The sequence below is a fragment of the Nicotiana tabacum genome, chromosome 15 (assembly GCF_000715075.1).
Source record: "Nicotiana tabacum cultivar K326 chromosome 15, ASM71507v2, whole genome shotgun sequence".
Classification (NCBI taxonomy): Eukaryota; Viridiplantae; Streptophyta; class Magnoliopsida; order Solanales; family Solanaceae; genus Nicotiana; species Nicotiana tabacum.
In genome coordinates, this window is record NC_134094.1 from 73,413,242 (window position 1) to 73,440,192 (window position 26,951).

The 26,951-nt window shown below is 39.5% G+C and overlaps 1 long non-coding RNA gene across 1 annotated transcript; it reads right to left on the reverse strand.

The window, feature by feature from the left end:
• Positions 1–58: 58 nt before the first annotated feature.
• LOC142169895 (uncharacterized) lies at positions 59–26,951 on the reverse strand. Its single transcript, XR_012699531.1, has 5 exons — positions 26,243–26,951; positions 9,499–9,571; positions 6,776–8,503; positions 691–758; positions 59–318 (listed from the first exon to the last, which is right to left on the reverse strand). It is a non-coding gene; the product is annotated as an uncharacterized LOC142169895 (long non-coding RNA).

Here is a 26,951-nt window from a genome sequence, read left to right on the forward strand (position 1 = left end):
CAACATGCTTTTGATGACTTTGGTGCCAAAATATTTTGTGAAAATGAGATTGAAGTGCTATAAGTCATGTTCCTTATCGCGATGTACAATATTAAAAATTTTACGATTAACAAGAAAGTACATAAGTAGTTGCTTAAAAGGTTAGATAATAAAATTGCAAAATCAAACCTTCTCCCAATAAAGGTTTCGTGGGCAGAGAGTCCCGACCAGTAGCTTTGTGATACTATGTCATTTCAACAAAAAAACAACATATGCATCTCCTGCTCTCAACCGATGCATTAGAAAAAGGATATCGTGCCATTGAATTACTTCATATTCCTGAAATGGAAAGTTAAATTCAAAGTAAGTACTCAAGTATCACGACCCAAAATTCCCATCTTCGGATCGTGATGGCGCCTAACATTTTACTTGCTAGGCAAATCAATATTAGAATAATATTATCCATTTTTAAAATAATTTTTAAATTTATTAATAACAAAGAACAAATGCGAAAGTGAAGTCTGAAATGTAGTGAATAATCCTTAAAAACAACGGTGTCTAAATGCCATCACAGAATTGGTGTCACAAGTGCACGAGCTTCTAGATTAATACAAATAAGGGCCTGAATAAAATAAAGCTGTCGGAAAATAAACACAAAGCTAAAGTAAAATAGACGGGGACTTCAGAACTGTGGACGCCATACAGTTATACCTCAAGTCTCCTCTAGTAGCTGAAATCCGAGCAAGTCTATGGTACGCCGCTGGGACAAACTCCGAAATCTGCACAAGAAGTGCAGAATGTAGTATCAGTACAACCGACTCCATGTACTGGTAAGTGCTGAGCCTAACCTCGACGAAGTAGTGACGAGGCTAAGGAGGGTCACTTACATTACCTGTACGCAATATTAGTAACAACAATAATAATAAAAATAAATAAGGTAACTCGTTTATAATAATTGAAGCCAACTCAGCAGTCATAACCAATTATCATTTTCATCAATTCTGTTGCAGCGTGCAACCCCCTCTCACAATATATTCACATTCAATTCTGTTGCAGCGTGCAACCCGCTCTCACAATATATTCACATTCGGTTCTGTTGCGGCGTGCAACCCGCTCCTCCAATATATTCATTTTAATCAAGTCTGTTGCGGCGTGCAACCAGATCCTCCAATATGGACTTTTAATAAGTCTGTTGCGGCATGCAACCCGATCCTCCAATATGGACTTTTAATAAGTCTGTTGCCAGCGTGCAACCCGATCCTCCAATATGGACTTTTAATAAGTTTGTTGCGGCGTGCAACCCGATCCTCCAATATATTCATTATAATCAATTCTGCTGCGGCGTGCAACCCGATCCTCCAATATATTCATTTACCAATTCTTATAGAAAATATTTTTCCCAATAAATGCAACAATTAATATAAAATTATAAGACAACAAGCATACAATAATTATGATTTAATTATGAAACAAACAAAGGCAAATATAAAATTATTATGGAAATCAGAGAGAAAATATGCAGTTTAATATTTAATATGCTAAATGTCAAATAACAATTAAGGCACATAATTCAAATAGCATGTAACAATTAATGCAGGAATTCAAAAATTAATAATTTACAAAGAATAGGAGTGAAATAATTATTATAATAATTAATTCATAATTTAAAATAATTTATGATTGTTCAAGTAAGCAGGAAAACAATTAATTTGATGACGTATAGACACTCGTCACATCGCCTATACGTCGTTCACATGAATTTCACATAACAAATAATTTATGGGTTCTATTCCCTCAAGTCAAGGTTAACCACGACACTTACCTCGCTTTATAAATTTCAATAAATTACTCGACCACTGTTTTTCCTTTTAAATTTGTCTACAAAAGCTTCAAATCTATTCATAAACAATTCAATATACTCAATACGAATCATAGGAATTAATTCCATATGAATTTACTAATTTTTCAGATAAAAATCTGAAATTTATTAAAATATTCGACAGTGGGACCCATGTCTCAAATTCTGGAAAAACTCACGAAATCCGAACACCCGTTCCGCAACCATACAAAAATTATCCAATTTCGATATCAAATGGACCTTCAAATCTTAAATTTTCGTTTTTGGAAGAATTTATAAAAATCTGATTTTTCTTCCATATATTCACGAATTCATGATATAAATGAGTATGAAATCATAAAATATAATCAATATAGGATAAGGAACACTTACCCCAATGTTTTCTCATGAAAATCGCCCAAAATTCGCCTTACCCGAGCTCAAAAATGAAAAAGAGTTAAAAATGGATCGAAACCCCATTTCCAGAACTTAAGTTCTGTTTCTCGGATTTATACCCTTTACGAATGCGGTCAGTGCCTCGCGTTCGCGAATCACAAATTTGTGCTGTCTAATTTTTACTCTTCGCGAACGCGATGCTTGCCTGGCTTGGCCTACGCGAACGCGAAGGCTAATTTTCCTGGCCAGCCTCTTTCCCTTCGCGAACGCGAGGCTTCGATCGCGAATGCGAAGCTTCGCACCTCAAGCCTTCGTGAATGCGAAGAGTAATTTTCATCTGCCTCCAGTTTCTTCTTCGCGAACGCGAGCCCCCTCTCGCGAACGAGAAGAAGGATACCAGAAGCAGATTTCTGCAGTTTTTTCCAAGTCCAAAAATGATCTGTTAACCACCCGAAACCAACCCGAGCCCTCGCGGCTCCAAACCAAACATGCACCCAAGTCCTAAAATATCATATGAACTTGCTTGCGCGATCAAATTGTCAAAATTACACCAAGAACTACGAATCGGACACCGAATCAAAGAAAATTTCCAAAAAAACTTTAAAACTTATATTTTTACAACCGGACGTCCGAATCATGTCAAATCAACTCCGATTCTCACCAAATTCGGCAGACAAGTCATAAATATTATAGTGGACCTACATCGGGATCCGAAACCAAAATATGGATCCGAGGTCAATAAATTCAACATCAGTAATTTCTTAAAAATCATTAAGCTTTCAAGCTTTTAATTTTTCATCAAAATTCCATATCTTGAGTTAGGGACCTCGAAATTCGATTCCGGACATACGCCCAAGTCCCAAATCACGATACGGACCTACCGAAATTGTCAAAATACTAATCCGGGTCTGTTTGCTCAAAATGTTGACTAAAGTCAACTCAGTTGAGGTTTTAAAGCTCTATTTCACATTTTAATCCATTTTTTACATAAAAAATTTTTGAAAAATTGTACGGACTGCGCACGCAAGTCAAGGAATGATAAATGGTGCTTTTTGAGGTCTTAGAACACAGAATTACTTATTAAATTTAAAGATGACATTCTGGTAATCACATTCTCCACCTCTAAAACAAACGTTCGTCCTCGAATGGAGTAAGAAAAAGTACCTGAGCTAGTGAATAAGTGTGGATATTTACTCCGCATGTCTGACTCGGACTCCCAGGTAGATGCCTCTACCGGCTGACCTCTCCATTGCACTCGAACTGAAGGATAACTCTTAGACCTTAACTGCCGTACCTGCCGGGCTAGAATAGCCACCGGCTCCTCCTCGTAAGTCAAATCTTTGTCCAATTGGACTGAGCTGAAATCTAACACATGGGACGGATCACCATGAAATTTCTGGAGCATAGACACATGGAACACCGGATGAACCGCTGATAAACTAAGTGGTAATACAAGCCTGTAGGCTACTTCACCCACCCTTTCAAGAATTTCAAAGGGTCCGATATACCTAGGGCTCAACTTGCCCTTCTTTCCGAACCTCATTACACCTTTCATAGGTAAAACCCGGAGCAATATTCTTTCTCTAACCATAAATGCAATAACACGAACTTTACGGTCGGCATAACTCTTTTGTCTAGACTGAGCATTGCGATGTCGATCCTAAATAATCTTGACCTTATCCAAGGCATCCTGTACCAAATCGGTACCCAACAATCGAGCCTCTCCCGGTTCAAACCAACCAACTGGCGATCGGCATCACCTTCAGTATAATGCCTAATATGGAGCCATCTGAATGCTCGACTGGTAGCTATTATTATAAGCAAACTCCGCAAGTGGCAAGAAATGATCCCAAGAACCTCCAAAGTCTATAGCACAAGCGCGAAGCATATCTTCTAATATCTGAATGGTGCGCTCTGACTGTCCGTCTGTCTGTGGATGAAATGTTGCGCTCAACTCACCCCGCGTTCCTAACTCACGCTGTACAGCCCTCCAAAAATGTGAAGTAAACTACGTACCTCGATCTCAAATAATAGACACGGGCACACCGTGAAGGCGGACAATCTCACGAATGCAAATTTCAGCTAACCTTTCTGAAGAATAGGTAGCTTCCACTGGAATGAAATGTGCTGATTTGGTTAACCTGTCCACAATGACCCAAACTGCGTCAAATTTTCTCTGAGTTCGTGGGAGTCCAACAACAAAATCCATAGTGATACGCTCCCATTTCCATTCGGGAATTCCTAACTTCTGAAGCAAACCACCAGGTCTCTGATGCTCGTATTTAACTTGGTGACAATTCAGACACCGAGCTACATATGCAACTATATCCTTCTTCATTCTCCTCCACCAATAATGTTGCCGTAAATCTTGATACATTTTAGCGGCACCTGGATGAATAGAATACCTAGAACTGTGTGCCTCTTCAAGAATTAATTCATGAAGCCCATCTACACTAGGCACACAAATACGACCTTGCATTCGTAGAACTCCATCTTCCCTCATAGCAACATGTTCGGCATCACCGTACCGCACCATTTCCTTAAGGACAAGTAAATGAAGATCATCATACTGCCTCTCTCTGATGCGCTCATATAAAGAAGACCGAGCGACTGTGCAAGCTAGAACCCGACTGGGTTCTGAAACATCTAACCTCACGAACTGATTAGCCAAAGTCTGAACATCTGCAGCTAATGGCCTCTCACCAACCGAAATATACACAAGACTGCCCATACTCACAGCCTTTCTACTCAAAGCATCGGCCACCACATTGGCCTTTCCGGGGTGATACAAAATGGTGATATCATAGTCTTTCAACAACTCCAACCATATTCTCTACCTCGAATTAAGATCTTTTTGTTTGAACAGGTACTGAAGGTTGTGATGATCAGTAAATACCTCACACAAGACACTGTAGAGGTAATGCCTACAAATCTTCAGCGCATGAACAATGGCTGCCAGTTCTAAGTCATGAACAGGATAATTCTTCTCGTGAACTTTCAATTGCCGCGACGCATATGCAATCACCTTGCCATCTTGTATTAATACTGCACTAAGCCCAATGCGAGATGCGTCACAATATACCGTATATGATCCTAAACCTGTGGGTAATACCAACACTGGCACCGTAGTCAAATCAGTCTTGAGCTTCTGAAAGCTCAACTCACACTCGTTTGGCCATCTGAATGGGACACCTTTCTGGGTCAATCTGGTCAATGGGCTTGCTATAGATGAAAACTCTTCCACGAACTGACGATAATAACCTGCTAAACCCAGGAAACTCCATATCTCTGTAACTGAAGTAGGTCTAGGCCAATTCTGAACAACCTCAATCTTCTTAGGATCCACCTTTATGCCTTCTGCTGATACAACATACCCCAAAAAGGAAGCTGAGTCTAACCAAAACTCACATTTTGAAAATATGGCATATAACTGATTATTCTTCAAGGTGTGAAGCACACTTCGAAGATGCTACTCATGTTCCTCTCGACTGCTAGAGTAAATCAATATATCATCAATGAATACAACCAAAAAAGAATCCAAATAAGGCTTGAACACCAGATTTATCAAATCCATAAATGTTGCTGGGGCATTTGTCATCCCAAATGACATCACTAAGAATTCGTAATGCACATACCGAGTTCGAAAAGCTATTTTAGGGACATCAGATGCCCTAATCTTCAACTGATGGTAACCAGACCTCAAATCGATCTTCGAAAATACCTTGGCACCCTGAAGCTGATCAAATAAGTCATCAATTCTTGGCAACGGATATTTGTTTTTGATAGTGGCCTTGTTCAACTGCCGATAATCTATACACATCCGCATAGAGCCATCTTTCTTCTTTACAAATAATACTGGTGCACACTAGGGCGAGACACTGGGTCTAATGAATCCCTGATCAAGCAAGTCTTGTAACTGCTCTTTCAATTCTTTCAACTCTGGCGGGGGCATACGGTATGGTGGAATAGAAATGGGCTGAGTGCCCGGAGCCAAATCAATACAGAAGTCAATATCTCTGTCGGGTGGCATCCCCGGCAAATCTGCAGGAAATACTTCTAGAAATTCACGAACAACTGGTACTGAGTCCATAGAAGGGACATCCGCACTAGGACCGCGAATATAAGCCAAATAGGCTAGACACCCTTTCTCTACCATAGACCGAGCTTTCATATAAGAAATAACCTTGCTGGCAGAATAGCCAGGAGTTCCTTTCCACTCTAACCGAGGTAACCCTGGCATAGCTAGGGTCACTGTCTTGGCATGGCAATCCAATATAGCATGATAAGGGGATAGCCAATCCATACCCAAGATGACATCAAAATCTACCATACCAAGAAGTAGAAGATCCACCCTAGTTTCAAGACTACCGATAGTAACCACACACGAATGATAGACATGATTTACTACAACAGAGTCTCCCACCGGTGTAGATACACACACAGAAGCACTCAGAGAATCACAAGGCACAACCAAATATGAAGCAAAATAGGAGGACACATAGGAATAAGTAGATCCTGGATCAAATAGAACTGAAGCATCTCTATGGAAAACTGGAATAATACCTGTGATCACAGCATCAGATGACCCGGCCTCAGGCCTAGCTGGAAAAGCATAAAATCGGGGTTAGGCCCCACCACTCTGAACTGCGTCCCTGGGACGGCCTCTAACTGGCTGGCCTCCACCTCTAACGGTCTGACCTCCACCTCTAATGGCCTGACCTCCACCTCTAACGACCTGACCTCCACCTCTAGCTGACTGACCCCTACCTCTAGCTGGCTGAGCAGGCGGTGAAGCAACCAGTGCCGGTATGATGGCACGAGAATCTTGTCGAGATATGTTACTCGCCAATCTAGGAAAATACCTCCTGATGTGACCAATGTTCCCACACTCATAACACCCATCCCGATGTCGTGGCTGCTGAAACTGAAGATGACCCAAATAGGCCGGATAACTGCTGTAGTAACTCTGGAGTGGTGATGCACTGATAGGAGCTGAATGTGCACTGAATGCTGGCTGCCCACAGTAAGGCATAATAGGACCACGACTCCCTGAAGCACCGGGAGATGCAAGAAGTGCTGAATGAAACGGTCTGAGAGGATGACCCCTACCAAAATTACCCCTGCCTCCAGACGAGGCACCACTGAAACCACCGAACTGACGAGGCCTCTTATCGGACCTCTACCCTCTCTCCTGTGCAAGAATCATCTCGATCCTCCTTGCGACATTAGCATCCGCCTGAAAAGAAATCTCACTTCCGGTCTTCTTGGCCATCTGAAGTCTGATAGGGTAAGTGAGTCCCTCAATAAACCTCCTCACTCTCCTCCCTCCGTAGGTAGTAAAAGGAGAGCATGACGGGCCAAATCCACAAAATGGGACTCATACTGAGTAACAGTCATGCTGCCCTGCTGTAGACGCTCAAATTGCTTGCGGAATTCCTCTCTCAGTATTATAGGGAGGAACTTCTCCAAATATATCTGAGAGAACTGCTCCCGGGTAAGTGCAGTCGATCCAACTGGTCTGGTCAATGTATAATCTCTCCACCATCTCTTGGCGGAACCCGTCATCTGAAATACAGCAAAATCAACCCCATTGGTCTCAACTATACCCATGTTCCGCAGCACCTCGTGGTAGCGTTCAAGATAATCCTGTGGGTCCTCAGAAGGTGTACCACTGAAGTGAACTGGAAAGAGCTTAGTAAACTTATCCAGTCTCAATAAGGCCTCGAAAGACATGGCGGGCATATCACCGGTCTGTGCCGCAACAACTGGCTGACCTACCCCAACTGGCGGGGCTGCTGGAGCCTGATTCTGGGGAGCCATTTGCTCCGGAGCGGGAGTAGTGGGAGTTTGTGCTCCTCTCCCAGCCTGTGAGACGGCTGGTGCCACTGGAAATGTACCATTCTGGGCCATGCCCTCCCTAAGACTTACCAAACGGACTAGAGCATCCTCAAGTACTGGAGTGACTCTGAATCCTTCCGGGACCTGAACTGGACCAACTGGTACATTCTGAACTGGAACCTCCTCCTGAAGATCCACCCGAGGTTCTACAACAGGTGCAGTTGCTCGAGCTCTTGACTGAGCTCTACCTCGGCCTCTAGCACGACCTCGGCCTCGACCTTTGCCCCTAGTCATAGCTGTCACTGGGGGCTCAGGCTCCTGTCCGGTTGTAGACGTAGTGCGTGTTGTCGCCATTTGCGAGAGGACATGAATAGAAGCGTTCAATCGTCAAGTCTCCTCTGTAGCTGAAATCCGAGCAAGTCTATGGTGCGCCGCTAGGACCAACTCTGAAATCTGCACAAGAAGTGTAGAGTGTAGTATCAGTACAACCGACCCCATGTATTGGTAAGTGCTGAGTCTAAACTCGACGAAATAGTGACGAGGCTAAGGCGGGTCACTTACATTACCTGTACGCAATATTAGTAACAACAACAATAATAGAAATAAATCAGGTAACTCGTTTATAATAATTGAAGCCAACTCAGCAGTCATAACCAATTATCATTTCCATCAATTCTGTTGCAGCGTGCAACCCGCTCTCACAATATATTCACATTCAATTATGTTGCAGCATGCAATCCACTCTCACAATATATTCACATTCAGTTCTGTTGCGGCATGAAACCCGCTCCTCCAATATATTCATTTTAATCAAGTCTGTTGCGATGTGCAACCCGATCCTCCAATATGGACTTTTAATAAGTCTGTTGCAGCGTGCAACCCGATCCTCCAATATGGACTTTTAATAAGTCTGTTGCGGCGTGCAACCCGATCCTCCAATATATTCATTATACTCAATTCTGTTGCGGCGTGCAACCCGATCCTCCAACATATTCATTTACCAATTCTTATAGAAGAAATTTTCCCCAATAAATACAACAATTAATATAAAATTATAAGACAACAAGCATACAATAATTATGATTTAATTATGAAACAAACAAAGGCAAATAAAAAATTATTATGAAAATCAGAGAGAAAATATGCAGTTTAATATTTAATATGCTAAATGTCAAATAATAATTAAGGCACATAATTCAAATAGCATGTAACAATTAATGCAGAAATTCAAGAGATAATATTTGACAAAGAATAGGAGTGAAACAATTATTATAATAATTAATTCATGATTTAAAATAACTTATGATTTTTCAAGTAAGCAGGCAAACAATTAATTTGACGACGTATAGACACTCGTCACCTCACCTATACGTCGTTCACATGCAATTCACATAACAAATAATTTAAGGGTTCTATTCCCTCAAGTCAAGGTTAACCACGACACTTACCTCGCTTTGCAAATTTCAATCAATTACTCGACCACAGCTTTTCCTTTTAAATTTGTCTCCAAAAGCTTCAAATCTATTCATAAACAATTCAATATACTCAATACGAATCATAGGAATTAATTACATATGAATTTACTAATTTTCCAGATAAAAATCCGAAATTCATTAAATTATTCGACAGTGGGACCCACATCTCAAATTCTGGAAAAACTCGCGAAATCCAAACCAAACATGCACCCAAGTCCTAAAACATCATACGAACTTGCTCGTGCGATCAAATCGCCCAAATAACACCAAGAACTACGAATCGGACACCAAATCAAAGGAAATTTCCAAGAAAACTTTAAAACTTATATTTTTACAACCGGACATCCGAATCACGTCAAATCAACTCCGATTCTCATCAAATTTGGCAGACAGGTCATAAATATTATAGTAGACCTACACCGAGCTCCAGAACCAAAATATGGACCCGAGGTCAATAAATCCAATATCAGTAATTTCTTAAAAATTATTAAGCTTTCAAGCTTTGAATGTTTCATCAAAATTTCATATCTCGAGCAAGGGACCTCGGAATTCGATTCCGGGGATACGCCCAAGTCCCAAATCACGATAAGGACCTACCGGAATTGTCAAAACATCGATCCGGGTCCGTTTGCTCAAAATATTTACTAAAGTCAACTCAGTTTAGTTTTTAAAGCTTTATTTCATATTTTAATCTATTTTTCCCATAAAAACTTTTCGGAAAATTGTGTGGACTGCGCACGTAAGTCGAGGAATGATAAATGGTACTTTTTGAGGTTTTAGAATAAAGAATTACTTATTAAATTTAAAGATGACATTTTAGGTCATCACATCAAGAGGGTAGAGTCTCGTGCTGATAACGTGTTATAAAATAAAAACTGTAAAGTAAAGAAACCGAAGACAAGTATAGAGAGAGATTGATATATTATTCAATTTCAAACTGATGTACATAATGAACTGGAATCTCATCACAGGAAGCCGCTGCGAGGCTTTCCTGGAAGCAGCTGCGAGGCTTTCCTGGAAGCAGCTGTGAGGCTTTTCTTGAGCTACTTGTAAGCTGTCTGCATGAGCTGCTTGTAACCTGCCTGTTTAATAAGAAGTTGTCGCAAGTCGTTTCATTGAGTTGCTTGCAACTTGCCTCCATCAGCTGCTTGAAGATAAATTTCAATGGAATACTAAATGGATAATCTTTTTCAGGAAGATTATCTACAGTATAGTAATAAATGGACATCCATAATAATATTTTTGAAACAAAAATTAAGTTTTTAATAAATAAATAAAAAAAACGTTAGGCTTTAGAAGCCATATGGGCTTCAGAAAAGCTCCAACCATTTGGGCTCTATTTTTTTGGGGTGATTGATTTAAAGCTTTGGGCTTAAGGCCCACTTTTATTGTTGAAGCTAATAGCTGAAGGTTGGGCTTCTTCTTTTTTATGTTGGTCGAAATTTTATGGGCTAAAGGCCCGGTATATGCATTGTATAATGTTAATTGTACTGATGGACTAAATTAAAATTTACAATAGATTTTGTCTTTTTTAAAAATAAATTCCAGATTATATTAAAATGGTCATATGGGCCTAATTTTTAGAATATAAATTTAGTATTTATATTCTTTTAATAAAAAATAGAATAGTTTTGTTATCACAATTGTTTAAAATGTTAATTTGTTTAACATTAAATTTATTTGTTAATTTGTTTAACATGCTTGAAATGTGTTTAACATTACATTTATTTGTTATTTTATTTAACATTATATTTATTTGTTAATTTTTTTAACATATTTGAAATGTTAATTTCTTTTAACTTTACTTTTGTTAATTATTTTAACACATGTTTTATGTTAATTTGTTGAGCATGAAATCAAATATTAATTAGTTTAATATTTTGTTTAACATGTATAATTTATTAATTAGTTTAATATTATAAATTATGTGAATTTTGTAGCATGTAATAAATGTTAGTTAGTTTGACATTAATTTTATTTGCATGCTAATATAAGTTATTTGTTAACGTATGATCCACATGGGGTTATAAAATCATGTCAGATAATTATGTTATCGTAAACATGATTAAGATGCTTAGCTAGATAATTGAATAGGTTAATTTTTATAATATTTTAATTTTTAGATGATGATTGGGAACATAGTGAACTTTCGACTCCATGATTAATATATATATTTATTAACTTAATCAATTGATGTGTAGTGTCATAATATGTATGTACGTTAAACATGGTGCCTTGCGTTATTTTGTTTTACATGATCCTCATAATATTTTTTATTTTGTTAAAGAATGGCTACTGCTTCGAAAAACATTGTTGCTGAGCTCAACAAAGGGTTGAAACTCAATGGTGACAACTATGAAACCTGGAGCTTGAAAGTCCAATATGTGCTAGAGGAGTAAGAGGATCTGGAGGACATAAACAATGTCATGAATGAGCCTGAGGAAGGCAACACTGCTCAGCATAGGCATGAGCGTGAAGCCTATGACAGTTGGAAGAAAAAGAACTCCATTACTCGCATTACGTTGTTGAGTACCTTGGATGATGACATCCTAAGGGAGTTTAAAGATCACCAAAGAGCTATGGATCTTTAAAATGCTTTGAGGAAAATGTTTGGTACCTGTTCCACTGCAAGGCTGTGATCCTTAACGATCAAATTTGATTCATATAAGAAACGACCAAAACATTCAATGAAAACACATCTGAGGCAAATGACAAATATGATTGGGGAGTTGAAAGATGCAGGTCATGTGTTGACCGATGAACAACAAATCCAAGTTGTCATACGCTCTTTACCTAGTTCTTGGAATCATATGAAAATGCATTTGACCCATAATGAGCGATTCACAACTCTGGAAGATGTCCGGAGGCATCTTGAGTTAGAGGAGGAACGCCTAGAGGCTGCAAAGCCAATGCTGAGTTGCACATGGCAACAACCTCCAAAACCAAGAGTGATTCAAAGAAAAGGAACTGGGGAAAAAAGAGGGGTCCACCTCAAGCTCAGCCAGCTCAGCCTGCGAAAAGGTCAAAGACTGAAAAAGGCAAGAACAGACATCCCAAACGTGCCAAAGTTGCTAAAGTGAAATGTTATAATTGTGACAAAAAGGGTCACTATGCAAGAGATTGCTCTGACCCTCCTAGAAAGGTATTTCATGATGCTCGAATAAGTGAACTTTGTGTTTCTAGTTCTATTTTTTCTAACTGAATCTAATCCTTCATGGGTTGTAGACTCAAGAGCAATGGACCACATAGCCTAGGAACGCAGTGCCTTTGTTGAATTTCAGCGAGTTCCATGTAGAACATAGTGGATATATATAACAATCCGACCGTTCGTTTTACATTCTAGAACCCCGTTTCACTAAATAAGACTTCCCGTACTTGATTTTAATGACTTATGACTTACGGGGATGGTTGGTTCGGGATTTAGAAGAGTATGGGTTGAAATCGGAACACTTAGTTCCTTAAGGTTGGCTTGAAAGGCCAAGTTTGACTTTGGTCAAAAATTTTAGTAAACGACCTCAGAATTAGGATTTGATAATTCCAATAGGTTCGTATGATAATTTCAGACTTGGGCTTATGTTCAGATCAGGTTTTGGGTGACTCGGGAGCGTTTTGGCGCCTAATAGTGAAAGTTAGTTCTTAAAGGTTTTAGAAGTTCTTTAAATTTGGTTTGGAGTGGATTTTGGTGATATCGAGGTCCAAATGGAATTTTGAGACCTAGAATTGCTCTGTGATGTAATTTAAGACCTGCACGCAAAGTTTGGTATCAATCCGAGTAGTCTAAGTAAGTTTCGGTGCATTTTGAGTGAATAGAAGAACTTGAAGTTCATAAGTTTGATTCAATTAGTTTTGGGATGTGATTCTTAGTTTTAATGTTGTTTCGGGCATTCCAAGAGTTCGAGCGAGTCCGTTTTATGATTCTAAACTTGTTGGTATGTTCGGGCGGGGCCCCGGGGCCCCCGAGTGTCAATCGGACGAGGCTCAGACCAAGTTGGGAGGTTGGAGCAATGGCTAAAGCTCCCAGATCTATCATAATCGCACCCGCGCTTAGTCAGCCGCAGGTGCAGGCTCGCAGGTGCGAGCCATGAGCCGCAGAAGCAAGAAATGGAGGGCAACCCAGAATCCGCAGATGCGGAAGATTGGGCGCACCTGCGTGAGCGCAGGTGCGAGAGACAAGGTCACAGGTGCGGGTAGGCTCGCAGAAGTGGCCCTTCTTGTCCGCAGGTGCGGCCCAAAGCACCGCAGGTGTGAAAGTCGCTGGGCAGTGAGGACCCATTTAATACGGACTTAGGCCATTTTTATCACATTTTCTCTCACTCTTGGGTGATTTGAGAGCTTTGAAGGAGAGAATTTCTACCTAGCTTTATGAGGTAAGTAAATTCTACTTAATGTGAGTTAAATACATTATTTATGGGTAGATTATAACATGTAAATTAGGGAAAATCATGGGTTTAGGTTAAAACCTAGGTTTTTTATAAAAATGAGATTTAACCACAAAATTTGTTATGGAATTCAATAAAAATCATATATTCATGTCCCTAAAGTTATGGGTAACAACCTTCTTTAATCATTTCCGGAATTTGAGCATGTGGGCCCGATGGTGAATTTTAGGAATCTTGCAATTTAGGTTGGGTAATCACTTAAATGGTGGAATTATGAACTTTTGAGCATAGATTGATTAGTTTATGTAATGTTTGACTAGCTTCGAGTCGTTTGTCGTCAAATTTGGAGGTTTGAGCGCATTCTTGAATTGAGAAGTAGGCTTTGAGGCGAAGTAAGTCTCTTTTCTAACCGTGTAAGAGGGAATTAACCCCATAGCTGAATTAAATAAATGTTTGTACCAAATTGTGGGGGCTACGTACGTACGAGGTGACGAGAGTCCGTACGTAGCTACTATTACGCTATTGTCCGGGTACTCTAGGACTCGTATCATGCTATACTTGGAATGTTTGTGCCCTTACTTGCTAATATGATCACTTAGTCATGATAGAAATTGATAAAAGAATTATATAAGGTTAAATTCACTTACTTGAATATTTGTATGAGATACTTGACTGTAAATGAGAAACTTGTGTTTTCTTGAAAAATAATGATTTTTCGTGGATCGGGCCGAGCACCTCGGTAGTAAATAGATGCATCTATGGTTCACGCCGTTCGACCCTCCGGCAGTGCACAATTTAATATTATGTTGAACCGGGCCGTACGACCTCGACATAATTATGCATGCTAATTATTTGGATATTCTCCATGATTTATTTTGCTTAAATGCCTTGAAATGTAAGTTGCTAAATGGTATTACTGAAATTTAAGCTATAATTATGAAAGGAGGACTTATCTCTTCCTGTTGTTGAACTGACAGTATCATTCATGATATCCATGCTTAGCATAATACTTTTATTACATTATTATTGGCCTAGTAAGTGTCAAGTCGACCATTCGTCACCACTTCTTCGAGGTTAGGCAGGATACTTACTGGGTACATATTGTTTATGTACTCATACTACGCTTCTGTACTTAATTGTACTGGATCTGAGGTTGGTGCATCTAGTTACCCACCCGATGCGCATACTTGATCTTGGACCGAGGCTTCACGGTGAGCTGCCCCTTCTGAGCCATTCAGCAGCATGCCGGAGTTTCTCTTTGTTTTTTTCTGTTTATTCTATTTCAGACAGTAGGACAGTCATTATTTGTATATTCTACTAGTTTCCCATACACTTGTGACACCAGATCTTGGCACGTATTAATAGACTTTGATTTTTGGGTTGTAATTCAATAGCTTTTACTGCTTTTAGATGTTTTCATTTGTTTGCCTTAAAATCCGTTATTTATCAAATGCCTTAAATGTAAGTAAAGCTAAATGTTAAAATTGCTTAATAAAAAAAAGGGAATCACTAAGTTATTCACTGTTGGCTTGTCCAACAACGGTGTTGGACGCCATCACGGTCTGACATAGAGTTGGGTCGTGACATGACAATATATGTGGGTAACAATAATAAATTTATTGTTGAAGAGATCAGTACATGCAAGTTAGTTCTGCGTGGTGGTCGAGACCTAATACTATATGATGTTCTCTTTGAACCAATAATTCGCCGGAATGTTATTTCAGTTTCCGTTTTACTTAAGCTAGGATTTGACTTGTTTTGTCATGGCAATTCTGCCAAGTTGATTTTTGGTTCAACTTTATTTGATTTTGGTCATGTGACCGGAGGTTTAATTATTATAGATTTGGATTATGATTCATTTAATAATAATGCTAGTTTTTCTATGTTTGTTTCTTCACATAAATATGATAGTGATGTAAATATTTGGCCTGCTAGACTTGGTCATATTGGCCAACAACGTATGAAAAAGGTTAGCAAAACAAGGTTTGCTTTCCAACATTGAACATGTAGAATTGTCCACTTGTGAAAATTGTCTAACTGGAAAATCTGCAAGAAAACCTTTTGGTCAGGAGACTAGAGCCTAATATCCTTTGCAATTAGTCCATTTAGACATTTGTGGGTCTATGAATGTTAGGGCTAGGCATGGAGCAAGTTATTTCATCACATTTATTGATGACTTTACCCGTTTCAGCTATGTCTATTTAATTTTCCACAAATCAGAAACAATAAGTTGCTTCAAACACTATATGAACTTAGTGGAAAATCAATTAGACAAGAAGACAAAAGCTCTTCGAACTGACCATGGTCGTGAATACTTATCAACCCAGTTTAATGGGTTATGTGATGAAAAGATAATAATTCATCAATTGACTATACCAAATACTCCACAACAAAATGGTGTTGCGGAGAGAAGAAACATATTGCTCCTAGAAATGGTTAGGTCAATGATGGCATCAGCTAACCTCTCAATTAGTTACTGGGGTGATGTATTGCTTACTACCACCTATGTAATTAACCGAGTGCCTACAAAATCAGTTACTACTACTCCATATAATTTATGGACTGGAAGATAACCCGATTTGAGTGTATTGAGACCTTGGGGTTGTGCTACCTATATACATGATTAATCTCACAAATATGGCAAATTGGGCCTGAGGGGAAAGAAAAGTATCTTTATAAGATACTCTTAAACCTCAAAGTGTTATGTGTTTATAGGTCATCAAGACAGTGGGAGTGTAACTGAGTTTGAATCACGAAATGTCACATTCTTAGAGGATGAGTTCCCTAAGAAGGGAGAGGTAGGTCAAGACCTAACCTTATTTGAGATAATGGATCAAGAAGTACAAGGATCACTTCATTCGAGTGGGAGAATTTTAGTAATGATGAATTAGTTTCTTATCAACGACCTCCTTCATCATCAGATGCGAATGAAAGTAATCCTTCTATATTTAGTGGAAGTGACCAAATAGATCTTGTTCCAAGTGGGAGCGAGATGGTCACAGATGTTGTTCTAAGTGGAGCAAGATGAATGTTCTTGATCCGAGTGGGAGCAACATTGATCCAAATGGGAACAATAATGAATCACAAATAAGACGTGGTTCTCGCAAAAATATTCCCCATCAACTATTTTATGTTGAAGGTGGCGAACTATTTATGATGCTCCCACAAGAAGAAAAAGATCGTAAAAATGTAAAAGAGGCTCTCTCATGCCATTCTAAGGATAAATGGACAAAAGCAATGGAACATGAATTGGAGTCTATGAGAGTCAACAAAGTTTGGGAACTAGTTGACCTCCCTGAATGACGCAAACCAATTGGGAGCAAATGGGTTCTCAAAATTAAGCTCAAGGCTGATGGCACAGTTGAGAGATATAAGGCTCGACTAGTGGCGAAAGGGTATACACAGTAGAAAGGAATAGACTACGAAGAGACTTTCTCTCCTGCTGTACGATTTACCTCGGTTCACCTGGTTCTAGCTATTATTGCAAGCTTGGATCTTGAATTACATCAGATGGATGTAAAGACTGCCTTCTCAATGGAGAATTAGATGAAGAAATTTATATGGAACAACCTGATTTTTTCATTGAAAAGGGCCACGAACAAAAGGTTTGTAGACTTTTGAAGTCTACTTATGGCGTCAAACAATCTTCAAGGCAGTGGTATATACGCTTTCAGAATGTTCTTGTATCCAATGGTTTTACCATGATGGATGAAGACCATTGTGTTTATACCAAAATATCAAGGAACAAGCTTGTGATTTTAACATTGTGTCTAGATGACATACTTATAGCCGGAAATAATAAGGATTTTATAACCGAGATAAAGTCATGGTTATCATCCCAATTTGAGATGAAAGATATGGGTGAAGCTGCATATATTCTTGGAGTTGAGATTTCAAGAGATCGTCCAAAGAAACTATTGTATCTCTCATAAGAGAATTACTTTAGAAAAGTTCTTGAATGATTCAACATACAAAACAGTAGCCCAGTTGATACTCCTATCAGTAAAGGCCATGCCTTGGGAAGTCAAATATGTCTTAAGACTCTTGAAAAGATAGAAAAAATGAGTTGGGTTCCTTATAGGAGCGTATTTGGAAGTCTAATGTATGCTATGGTGTGCACTAGACCTGAAATCTCTCAAGTAGTTGGCTTGGTAAGTGGATATAAAATCGGCCTAGGTTTAGCACATTGGCAAGCAGTAAAGAGGATCATGAGATATCTAAAGGGAACTGGTGATTATGCCCTTTGTTACCAAGGCGGCAAGGATCTGTGATTAGTTGGATACAGTAATGCTGATCATGGAGGAGATCTAGACGAAAGAAAATCTACATCAGGATATGTTTTCTTACTCAGTGATGGTGCCATATCATGGAGTAGTAAGAAACAATCATCTGTATCACTGTCTATGATGGAAGCTGAATACGTGGCTCTCGCATCAGCAGCACAAGAAGTTGTTTGGTTGAAGAAGTTCTTGGAACACTTGTTGGATATTGCTGAAAATATTGAACCAGTGTTAGTCTATTATGACAATGAGGCTACAATATCCTCCACCAAGGACCCTAAGTTTCATTGTAAAACCAAACATATAGATATCAAGTATAACTCTGCGAGAGACATGGTTAGACGCGAGGTAGTGGATGTAAAGTATGTGTCTACAAAAGATATGTTAGCAGATTCATTGACCGAGCCTTTGTCTAGAGATGCATTTGTGAGACACACTAGGTCTCAAGGCTCGCGTAGACTCTGAGATACTTTATTTTGTAATTTATTTTTTCCGTTTTCACAAAACTAATGTTCTTTGATTATCAATAAAATTGATTTACATACATACATATTTTTATTGTTAAATGTTATGTGCACTCTTTATTCTTAGTGATGTGAGGAGATGAGACATGATTTTAAGTAAAATTATCATAAGGATAATTTGAGATCTATTCGCTTAAAATCAGAATTTCTCTTAAATAATGACATAAGGTCATTACGGTGAAAAGTGTTCATCTAGTCTACTTTGTGAGCCAGATGTGAGTTAAATATGATTTTGTAGATCAAGAAACTCAAATTTAGATACTTATGGTGTCTAAATATTATCTTTACAATATTCTTTATGAGATAAAGACATACTCTCCTTAGGAAAAAGGAGAAAATGTTGTAGCACATGTTTCATACCATGTGTGCTAATATCGACCAATTAGGTTAAAATAAGTCCATTCTTAACTTATTGTTGTGTGAGACCCGTAGCTTTTATGATGGCTCTAGATTTTGTACCTTCAGAGACTCTGATCAGATACTTAAGACTTAGTGTATTGTTATCTATCTTAGTGTGTTTCCAAAAGACCATGTACACAGATTCGGTCTAGCGGAACATATCTAGAAATGCAGTAATACTAATGTTAAGGGGATCGTGAGAAGAGGAAGATCATTGATGAATCTCATTTATTAGTATTCATTGGTGCACCAATTATAACTTATGAATTATGATTGTGAATACAATAAGTAATGATATATGAGATTTTGAGACTATATCAAATGTGATTTATATAATCTAGGGTACTGCATACTTTATGATCTACTTGCAGGTTTGACTCGACAAGAGGCTATATACTCCTAACAGATGTATAACACTTAGCTCTCATAGTATGCTGGTCGCACAGTCTACTTCCCTGTATGAATGATTGAGGAGATGAGAATATGTTTCTCAGATTAGATGAGCACTCCCATTATGTATGAGTCAAAGATGTAGGAAAATTGGGTCCACCCATAAGGGGTATTTTAAGGCCCAATAGGGTTATTAGTTAACCATATTATTCCCTATATAAGTACACTTGATGTGTATAATAAAAAAATACTCTCTGCAGTATTTTTCCACACTTTCTTATCCCAAATCAGATGAGGGGTTTAGATTGTGACATATGGGGCGAGTAACTGTATTTTTCCAGTCTTTAGGTGTGATCTATATACTTGTTTCTCCAGTCTCAGGTTAAGATTGTTGAGTTTATCTCGGCGTCGCCCTATTTCACTATCGATTTCATGAGTTGTACGACCGTTCCTGAGTTGAATTCATTGTCATCAACCGACGATCCTGTGTTAGCAAAAGCATCGGCTTCGCTATTTTGATCCCGAGGTACATGTTGCAAAGTCCATTCCTTGAACTGATGTAACGTCACCTGTAGTTTATCCATGTACCTTCACATTCGTTCTTATTTGACTTCAAACGTTCCATTGACTTGATTCACCACAAGGAGGGAATCACACTTAGCTTCAATCACCTCAGCCGTCAGGCTTCTAGCCAGATCGAGACCTGCAATCATGGCCTCATACTCAGCCTCGTTGCTAGTCAATTTTATAGTTCTAAGAGTTTGCCTAACTACATTACCCATCAGTGGCTTCAACACGATGCCAAGTCCGGACCCCTTTTCATTCGAGGAACCGTCCATAAAGAAGGTCTAGATTCTGGAGGAGTTCCCCGAGTTCAACAACAATTCCTTCTCGACCTCGGGTATTAGGGCCGACGTGAAGTCGGCCTTGAAGTCCACCAAAATTTGAGATTTGATGGCGGTTCGGAGTCAATATTTGATATCGTACCCGCTGATGTCTACGACCCATTTGGCCAATCGTTCCAAGAGCTCGGGATTATAAATTATGTTCCTCAATGGGTAAGTAGTCACGACACATATGGGATGGCATTGAAAATACGATTTTAACTTCCTAGAGGTGCTTAGCAAGGCGAACGCCAATTTTTCCAGGTGAGGATACCTAGTTTCGGCCTCGCCTAGAGTCCTGCTAACATAGTAGATAGGAAATTGCATACCTTCCTCTTCACGTACTAGGACTTCACTTATCGCTATCTCGGATACCGCTAAGTACAGGTACAGTTGTTCATCTGTCTTCGGAGTATGAAGCAAAGGCGGGGCCGAAAGGTACCGCTTGAGTTCTTCCAAAGCTTGTTGACACTCCGGGGTCCATGAGAAATTATTCTTCTTCTTCAATAATGAGAAGAACCGATAGCTCTTATCGGAGGACCTTGAAATGAATCGGCCTAAAGTGGCTATGCGCCCGGTTAACCTTTGAATGGTCTTGATACTGTCCACCACGGTAATGTCCTCTATGGCCTTGATTTTATTGGGATTGATCTCGATTCCCCGGTTAGACACCATGAATCCGAGAAATCTCCCGGACCCGACTCTGAATGCGCATTTCTTCGTGCTCAGCTTCGTATTGTATTTTGTTTCAATATGTTGAAGGTTTCCTGCAAATGTTTCAAATGGTCCTCTGCTCTCAGGGACTTAACTAACATATCGTCAATGTAAATCTCCATTGATTTTCCTATTTTCTCTTCGAACATACGATTTACTAGGCGTTGGTAAGTGGCACCGGTATTTTTTAGCATGAATGGCATTACGTTATAGCAGTAGTTGTCGTACTTAGTGATGAAGGACATTTTTTCATGGTCGCCCGAGTCCATCCAAATTTTGTTGTACCCGGAATAGGCATCGAAAGAGTTGAGGATCTCGTGGCCAGCCATGGAATCGATCATGTGATCGATGTTGGGCAGAGGGAAAGAGTCCTTGGGGCATTCCTTATTCAAGTCTTTGTAGTCTGCATACATTCTCAATTTATTCTCCTTTTTATGGACTACCACTATGTTTGCTAACCAATCCGGGTACTTAACCTCCCGAATGGACCCTATTATAAGGAGTTTAGATACCTCGTCTTTGATGAATGTATGCTTGACTTCGGATTGAGGCCTCATTTTCTATCTGACCGGGTGGAACTTCGAATCCAGGCTCAGCTTGTGAGTAGTTATTTCAAACGGGATCCCTATCATGTCAAGGTGGGACCAAGCGAAACAATCTATGTTAGCTATAAGGAATTTAATAAGTTTTTTCCTTAGCTCAGGATTTAACCCCATGCCCAGGTATACCTCACGATCGGGCAGGTGCTCGATCAATATGACTTGCTCCAGTTCTTCGACCGTTGATTTGCAGAGTCGGAATCGTCGGTGACTATGAAAGACCTAGGAACTCCCTAGTCATCATCCTTATTTGTCCCTTGCTTCTCCGGTTCGGTCGGGGCCGGTGTCGATGATTGCTATTTGGTTTCTTCCTTGGCGACCGAACTCGGATACTTTGGTGTTCAAAGTGCGGATATCGGGACTACCTCGTCGATCGTGAACATCTCCTTTGTGGTCGGTTGTTCTTCGTAAATTGTTTTAATCCCTCCTTGCATTAGGAATTTCAACACTTGGTGAAGTGTCGGGGGCATTGCCCTCATGTTGTGAATCCACAACCTCTCGAACAAAGCATTGTATCTCATATCTCCTTCGATCATGTAGAACTCTATTTCCTGAATGGTTAAGGCGGTGTTCACCGGTAGTGTTATCTCCCCTTTGGTGGTCTCACATGCCATGTTGAATCCGTTTAGAACTCGGACTGCCGGCATAATTTGGTCTTGTAGACCCAACTACTCTACGACTCTCGATCTGATAATATTGGTCGAGCTACCCGGATCAATTAACACATGCATAACTCGAGATTTATTTATGAGTATAGATATTACCAGTGCATCATTGTGTGGCTGCACGATGCCTTCAGTGTCCTCGTTGTTGAAAGATAAGGTTCATTCTCGCGCGTAATCTCGAGTCCGTTTTCCCTTTTGATGGATACTTTGGTACGCTTTAACATCGGCCCCCGAGGGACGTCGACTCCACCGATGATCATGTTAATGACGTGTTGAGGTTCCTCCTGCTTGATCTGCTTATTAGAGTCCCTATTCCTGAAATGGTTTTTGGCTCGATCGTTTAGGAACTCTCGGAGATGTCCATTGTTGAATAACCGGGCTACTTCCTCTCTCAGTTGTCGGCAATCTTCAGTTCTGTGGCTGTGAGTGACATGGCATTTACACATTAGGTTGGGGTCCCTTTGGGCTGAATCGGAATGTAAAGGTCAACGCCACTTGGTGTCTTTGATGCATCCGATGGTAGCAGCATCGACATTGAAGTTGTACTCCGATAACTTTGGCGCTTCCTTAGGCTCGATGGGCCTAGCGAAATCGCTTTTTCTCATGAGTCCCCCGTTATTTTGACCTTGATTGTTTCTCATTTCACTTCTCATAGGGTTTTGCCCATGCCCATTACCTATTTGGTCTCCATTGTATGGTTGATACCGATCCCTATTTGATCTTGGTTCACAATCAATGTCTCTTTTGGATCTGTCAATAACTCCGACGGGATAAACGGACCCCGAAAGGGCCCCAAGTTGATCATCTTCGACCATAATTTTTGATTGATACCAGTTATGTACGTCGGCCCAAGTTACAGCCGGATATTCTATCAAATTTTGCTTCAACTCTGTGAAGCCAATGAACTTCGAGTATTGAGTCCTTGGGTGAAGGCCTGAATGGCCCAATCGTCCGCGACTGGAGGCAGGTCCATTCGTTCCATTTGAAACCGGGACACGAATTCCCTAAGCATCTCATTATCTCTCTGTTTCACTTCGAAAAGCTCTGACTTCCTGGTCTCGACCTTGATGGCCCCAGCGTGTGCTTTCATGAAGGAGTCTGCAAGCATAGCAAACGATCAATAGAATTAAGGGATAAATTGTGATACCAAATCATATCTCCCTTTGATAAAGTTTCCTCGAACTTTTTCAGCAGGACAAACTCGATCTCATCATCCTCCAAGTCGTTCCCTTTAATGGCGCATGTGTAGGAGGTCACATGCTCATTTGGGTCAGTTGTTCTGTTGTGCTTAGGAATCTCGGGCATGCGGAAATTCTTTAGGATTGGCTTCGGAGCTGCGCTCGGAGGAAAAGGTTTTTTTAACAAACTTCTTGGAATCCAAGCCCTTCAATATCGGTGGTGCTCATAGGATTTGGAAAACCCTAGAATTGTAGGTTTTTACCTTTTTGTCATTGACTTCGATTTTCTTTTCTCCCGATTCTACCCGTTTTGTCAGTTCCTCAAGCATTTTTAAAATCTCGGGGTTAGTCCCGGGTTCAGCTTCACTCGGCCTCTCCGTGAATGGTTTGTTTCTGTGAGTGATTTCCCGGGATGGCTCGTGCTTAACTCTGCTGGGGGCGGCGCGACTTTGGTTCTGCAGCTGGGCTATCGTTGCCTGTTGAGCTTGTAGCATTTTGAAGATCACTCGCAAGTTGATCTCATCCCCTTCACCGTCGTGTGTATTTTTGGCTACCAATCGGACTCCCCCGCAGACGCTATTCTGAGGATCGGTAGGCAAATTCGCATTGATGGCCACATGTGAGTTGGCGTCGATCGGATCCGCAGTCGGAACTCCATTGGGATCGACATGGGGCACCTCGTTACTGAATACCATATTGTTATTCTCGCCATGGTGACCGGACTTAGCATCCACGTTTAGAGGGGTAGATTGGAAGTTCGACATTTTAAACTTTAACCAGAAATTAAAGACGCTTCAAAAAATAAGTGTAAAATAGTGTGTGTTACGAAAATTTGTATCAAACTGGCACTATTATCCTTAGCCCCAGGGTGAGTGCCAAACTGTTTAACCTCAAAAATGAATAACAATTAAATTTGTAAGTGGTTTTAAGGATACGTGGATTTATTCAATACAAACGGTAAAGATTGCTAGAATAAACAAATAAGAGATATAATAAATTATCAAACCACTTGAAAATAAGAGGGGGATGATTCTAGATTCCAGGGTAGCCTCAATGAGGTATCCATCTTCGTTTCCGGGCTTATAATAATGAAACAGTTATCAACAAGCGTAAGAACTTTGAATAATAGAAAAATAATACTCCCTCCGTTTCAATATATGTGAACCTATTTGACTGGGCACAAAGTTTAAGAAAAAATGAAGACTTTTGAAATTTGTGGTCCTAAACAATTCAAAAAGGGGCCCAGAGTATTTGTGTGGTTATAAAAGCTTCTCATTAAGGGTAGAATTATAAGTTTAAGCAAAATTATTTCCAAATTTAGAAAAAGGTCATTCTTTTTGGAACGGACCAAAAAGGAAATAGGTTCACATAAACTGGAACGGAGGTAGTAGTATATTGCCTTGGTATGTGTGTTACAATATCCTCAACGAATAATCACCCCCCTCTATATAGTAAGGTAACTACTCTAAGTACAATTCCATAAAAGGTAAAGAAATCTTCTGTTTAATTAATCACCGAATTTCTGCCGGTACGTACCGAGATCCACGCCGCGATACCTAGCCGGTCACGGATATCACGGCCTCCTATTAAACATCATATTCGGTCGCCCGATAATGCTCTCTGAAGTCTTTTAAGATTTGAACCGATACCGTGATCACGATTCCGATATTCTCGAAGGCGGGTGTCGTGCCCCCAGAACCTATCTCTATGAGTCCCTTACCTCGATTCAGGCTCCTTGTCATCACGTCCCTTACTCGATTTATTTATGGGAAATCGGGCCGTCTCATGGGTCCGATTTTACCCGTATACAAAGACAAAAATAAATTTTTATTGCTTTGATTTGCGTGTCACAATGTCTTCAAATGAAAGAAACTTTTCCCTTTATATAGTAGCGAAATTTCAGTCCTAGTACAAGTCTAAAAATATAAAAATCTTCTTTTTTCGGTAAATGTCGATCCACAGTTGATATCGGACGGGATTCCCGCCATTATCCGGTTGAGGGCGAATATTACGACTCCTTACTCATCATACATAACTGTTCTACATGTTTCTCGTGGTACATAAAATTTACTTGGTCTGGGTCCGTTATTCCATCGTGCACGATCCCAGCTGCATTGTTCACTCCTCCCGAGTTCTGATACGAGGGGTCCTTCGGCTTCGCTTATAGTCGCGTCGAGCCGTGCTTCCCTTTTGTTTCCTTATCGGGGAATCGAAAAAAACTCTGCCCCGATTTTATCCGTACACACGCTATGCAAATTCGACAGCAGAAAAAATTCAAAGGGAAAAAATACACACACACAAGAATATAATTCTTACGTAGTTGGTATGACGAAAAATATTTTCGTGAGAAGGATTTATTTCCTGGTAACTTTTATAATAGTCATTAAAAATAGAGACATAGTTGTAAACTTTTGAATTTTATATTCTTATTCAATATGTAATTATTGTGTTTGATTCAAGTTTTAATTTTAACTGTACAATAACTCTACTTAGAATATTTCCGTATAAATATTTGTATTCATGAATAGACTAATCTCTAATAACGGACAATAGTATTCCATAATCACCATGTATTCTCTATGGGACTAACTTGGTGTCAAAATACACTTATCTTTCAATGGACTTTAGTATTCGTAAAAATCTCACGGATCACTTTATTTGGTCGCTCCTATTTAATTTATATCTACTTTTCTAAAAGAGTTTACCTGATATCAAATATTAGGTAACTTCAGATACCACCTGCTTTCTTCTCTGTTGGTTTTTCGCTGATTGTTGTTGCTCCTTCCCTGGGTGCTTTTGCTTCTTTGCTTCTTCTTTTTCTTCTTTTTCAATTGTCTTAAAATTGAGATTCAAACTTCCAGTTGTTACTTTTTGACTTCAGATTCGAATCTGAAATTGCAGCAAAGAATAGAAGAATTTCAGATCCCCGTATCTAAAATGTACTAAAGAAAATAAAGAATTTCAAATTCAATTCTAAAGTTGCATAGAAGAGATAAAAGAACTTCAGATATGCGATTCGAAAGTTGTACTGAAGAAAGAGAAGAACTTTATATATGATTCTAAAGTTGCACTTTTAAGCTATAGAATAGCTTCAGATCCACTTTCAAAACCTTAAATTTGTAACTTCATTGCACTCTAAAGCAATAGAAAGCTTCAGATTCGATTTCAAAACCATAAATTTGTAACTTCAGATGAAAATTCTGAAGTGATAGAACGAATTCCAAAGTGTATTCTAAAGTGGGTAAATTTTGCAATTTTTTTGCAAAACATGTATAGCTTCTAGGCTAGCCCCAAAAGCGGGTATATCTATACTTCCCTGTCGTATGTTTTCGGTTTGTAACACACTTTCTCCTGTATGAAAATATATTTTCAAGCTTTTTTTAATAAGAAAAGAATCATATAAGGCAGAACCTT